Genomic DNA, 4,802 nt, shown 5'->3' with positions numbered 1-4,802 from the left:
ACACACACACACACACACACACACACACACTCCCTCCTTTGCCTGGAGGCCGGCGCCCGGCAGGTTTGAGGAATGGCTTCGGCCGAAAGCCCAGCAAGAAGCCTGCGGGCCTCGCGTCCTCCTCAAAGGCGTCCGTTGTCAGGGTCATTCCGAGCGGCTGCCATTTTCCACTTTTAAGAAGAGGCCTGGCAGCAGCACTTAGCCATCCGACGTCAGTGATGGGCTGGGGCCGAGAGAAAGCCGGTGTTGCGCCAGCTGCCGGCTCTGAAGCAATAACAAGGCCATTATCCGCGGAGAAAGCCGCTCCTTCCATTAGCGACGCTGTTTAAGGGGAGCATGAAAAGCTTTTAAAGCTTCGAGAGCGAACACATGAATTTTCTCTCTTAAAGCAAGTCCCCAAATGAATGCCCTGCTCTTCGAATAGTCCCCAGACGCGGGTTTCCTGCCATTAATTCCACAGCCACCGCGCATCCTCCCGTCCCCCACGGCTCCCTCGGGAGAGCCAGCGCGTGGTCAGGGATGACTCAGGAGATGAGACCTGCTTTTATTCATTCATTTATTTTCAAATGTATTTTTATTGATTTCAGAGAGGAAGGGAGATGGAGAGGGAGAGGGAGAGAGAGAGACATCAATGAAGAGAGAGAATTGTGTATCGGCTGCCTCCTGCACGCCCCACACTGGGGATCAAACCCACAACCCGGACTTGCGCCCTGACCAGAATCGAACCGTGACCTCCTGGTTCATAGGTCCACGCTCAACCACTGAGCCAGGTGGCGGGCTGTTCTTTGTCTCCTTTAAAAGCAATGAAGCGTGAGTGACCCTCTGAGACCATCGTGCCCCATCCCCTTCAGAAAGCTGAGTCCTGCAGGATGAGGCGGCCCTTTCCGACGCAGGCACTGGTGATGCTAAGGGTCGAGGGGAACGAGCAGCAGTCTGGTTGCACCTCTGGGACCGCCCGCGTCCCTGACCGCAGGCCCCAGACCTCCTGGTCAGCGGGGACAACAGCGGAGTCGGGAGCACCGGGCCAGGTCGCAGCTGTGGCGAGTGACCACGCCCGTGGCTTCCCTGGGCCTGTTCCCTCACCAGCTGGAGGAGTCCTGGGTCCCTCTGAGGTCGAATGCTCATGACTTTATGGTCGGAAACAGCGACAGGAGCCATGGCTCCGGCCACATTTTCACCAGGGGCGGCCGGGCGTGTGCGTGGTCAGAGGAGGGGGAAGGTGTGGCCGGCAGAGCGACAGGACTCTCGCTGACTCACCTGGGAGGTGGGCAGTCCTCAGTGCTGCAGGGACGCGGGCCAGCCCTCGAGATGAACTGCGCAGCCACCTTCCACGGTCCCCATGGCAACAGCGCACAGGCTGGCTCTCTGGGGCTGGTTGTCTATGACCAAATGGGTTTTCTACTTTGTGGGCGTTAGCATCGCATCAGCGCTCCGCAGATCCCAGGACAGAACCTGCTCTTGGTCTCTCCCATCGCTTCCCCCAGGTTCCCTTGTGGACTAGAGTCAAAGGGGTGGGCAGTAACCATCCGCTGTCCTCGGGGCTAACACAGCAGCGAGGCTGGGCCTTGAGGCCAAGGAGATGGCTACACCCAGGCCTGAGCAGGGACCAGTGCAGTGAGCGCGGCTGCCTGGCCCTTTCCAAAAGCAGCCTCGTGTGGCTACAGAACGTGGTGGAAGCGTATACAGCTGTAAGAAGGAATGGGATTTTCCTACATGGGCCTCGAAAACGTGGTGAGTCAAGTAAGCCAGACACAGACACTGCAGCTCCCACTTCTGTGGGTACTTGGCGTGGCCACGGTACAGGGACAGAGAGCAGACCAGAGGCCCCCGGGCCGGGAGGCAGGGGGAGAGTTAGTGCCTGGGAGGCAGGGGGAGGGTTAGGGCCTGAGAGGCAGGGGGAGGGTTGCGCAACACTTACTGCCAGTGACTTGTACACTGACAAATGGTTAGATTCATAAATACCATGTTATGTATATTTTACAATGATTTGTAAAAAACCTATTGGCCGAGAATGGGCGCTCAGTCCTGGCATCAGAAATAAGGAGAGAAGTGGGGAGGGGGAGCAGTCTGCTGGGAGTGGGGAGGTCAGGCCTGGGCACAGGCACCCGGCCTGTGGCGGGCGGAGGCCTAAGAGGCAGTGCCCGGGCGCTGCTGTGGACCGACGTGGCCTCCCGGTGCCCCGTCCACGGAGCTTACAGCCCACCTGCCAGTCACCTTCATCCTCAGCAGATGAGGCAAACGAGCAGCCGGCCTGCTCCTCCGCCGCCGGCGGGAGATAAATGCTCGCGATCAAGGACGCAAGCCTGGCCCATTTGTCATGTTGACATTACGAGTCCAGCAGGTCTTGTTGAGCGCGGGGCTCCCGTCCCCCCGGATGTGACAGGCCATTTACCAGCCGGCACCGAGGTCTTTCACAGTCACTCAATTTACTCGAAGCGAGCACAGCTTGGGGGATTGAAGCAATAGAATTTTAACACTTAATTACTTTGCTTCCTCATTGACAAGACAGCTACATGCGATGCGATTTGTCATGCCATTAGGCGATAAATATTGAACACGGCAGACAGACCGATGTGAGCCAGCAGAGCTTGGCCCAGCAGCAGGGGCCCGAGCTGATGCAGCAGGGCCACGTGACCTCACCCCTCACCTCTCCCTCAGAACAAGGTGAAACCATGGGTTCAGCTGCATCAGGCTCCTGTAATCAGCAGGTGTCTACAATCTGAAAACCCAGTCAGTTAAATTCTGCTCTGCTCCCGGACACTGGCCTTCAGACCCTCCCGGCCAACTCCTGCCCCAGGGCCTTTGCACTGGCTGTTCCCACTTTTGAGTGCCCTTTCCCTCCACAGCACATTGCTCCCTCATGTCATCCAGGTCTGTCCTGCAGTGTCACTTCATCGGACTCCGCCCAGGCACCTGACCTAAGACGGCGCCCTCCATCGCTCTCCATCCCTTTGCCCTGCACACTCCTTGGCACCGCTTCTCGCCACCGGGCATTTTGTGGGTGTTATGTCCTTAGGTCGATGCCTGTTTGTTGTTTGTCTTACTTGCCTGCAACTGCTACACGTGAGCTCCGTGAAAGCAAGTCACTTGGTATTCACTGTGCCCGGCGTGGAGATGGTACTTGAGAGAAAGTGTTAAATGACTAGCTCGTGTCCTTCCTGTCGTCACCCCGTCTTGCCAGTGAACGGTGCCAACCTGCTATACGAATACAGTCAGAAATGTTGGGCGACATCACCCAGGTAACTGACAAACGCCTGAAGGATACCAATCACCACGTTAGCGTGGCTCTGGGAGGTAAACACGGGACGGACATGTGGGGAGTGCATGCCAGCCCCACTCACAAGAACCCATCTCCGTGCTACGCCGCCTCCCGCCTCGCAGCTCCCAACGTGTTCACACACGGCTGTTCCCTAGCAGCAGCTCAGCCCGGGCAGAGCCTGGAATGAAAACGTCTTACTTTCCTTTAGCCGAATGGCGGTTCTAATTATAGCGCTCGGCCCGCGTGCTGTTTATTTACTCCTCCGCGGTCGGGCCTGCTGATTGAGAGTTCGTGCGTCTACCTGGGAAGTGGTGACAAACGATGGCCGTGGCTCTGGGCCGGTACGATTAGAGCAGGGGGTTAAGGGGCTCGGGGTGCCACCCGCTCCCCCAATGATGCCACTGTGTTGCTTCTAAGCTGCATGCCCAGGCACCGGCATGAGCAGGGACTGGACCTGCCAGTAGGTTCCGGGGACAGAAAGCAAGTGCGTGCGGGAGCAGCGAGGACGGGAGCTGGGAGTCCTCAGGCCGGGCCTGGCCCCGCTCCCTGGCCGGTGATGCCAGAGAAGCCAGCTAGCATCTGGCTGGGGCTCAGGACCCCTCCTTTGGGAGCCTTTTTTTTTTTAACCCTCACCCGGGGATATTCTTCCATTGATTTTTAGGGAGAGTGGAAAGAGAGGGAAAGGCAGAGAGAAACATCGATGTGAGAGAAACACATCCATTGGTTGCCTCCTGCACGCGCCCTGAGCAGGGCCCCGGCCAGGGAGGAGCCTGAAACCAAGGTACATGCCCTTGACTGGAATCGAACCCAGGAACCTTCAGACTACAGGCCGACACTCTGTCCACTGAGCCACACCGGCCAGGGCCTTCGTGAGCCTTATCTGACCTTCAGCATCGCAAACAGCAGGTGCTCGGGAAGTGGTTGTAAAGCGAAGGAGTGTGTGACCAAAGGAATGAACGGAAGAGAAGCACGCGGTCCCTGTGGATTTGACTGCTGACCGCAACGCTGACCAGCACCGTCCGCGGGGATGCTGCCCGGTGAGGACATCCCCAAGGACTCGGCCCCGAGGCTGGAGGCTCCTCCCCCAGCCCTCAGGGTCCCAGAGACATGGCGTCAGCAGAGGCTCTGAGCACTCGGAGGCGAGTCTGCAGCAGGGAGAGAGGAAGCAGAGAACATTCTAGAGACACAGGCCAGAGAGGCCACGCAAGTCCTGGGCACCGTCCTGCTGCCAGGGCCGGGCCCCCAAGGCGAGCCCAGCGCTTTCTTCTCCGGCCGAGCCTACACCCAGCCCACTCTCTCATCGATGTTTCTAACTATCCCTCTCCCTTCCTCTCTGTAAAAAATCAATAAAATATTTTAAAAAATAAGAAGAAGTACCTTCCTTTTAAAAAAGAAAAAAGATCAAGGGCACATGCCGGGGTTGTGGGCTCCATCCCCAGTAGGGGGCGTGCAGGAGGCAGCCGAGCCATGATTCTCTCTCATCACTGATGTTTCTATCTCCTTCTCCCTTCCTCTCTGAAATCAATAAAAACATAGTTAAACA

This window comes from Myotis brandtii, unplaced genomic scaffold, assembly GCF_000412655.1.
Source record: "Myotis brandtii unplaced genomic scaffold, ASM41265v1 scaffold247, whole genome shotgun sequence".
Classification (NCBI taxonomy): domain Eukaryota; kingdom Metazoa; phylum Chordata; class Mammalia; order Chiroptera; family Vespertilionidae; genus Myotis; species Myotis brandtii.
The sequence above is the reverse complement of the archived record's forward strand: the minus strand, read 5'-3'. Positions refer to the sequence as shown.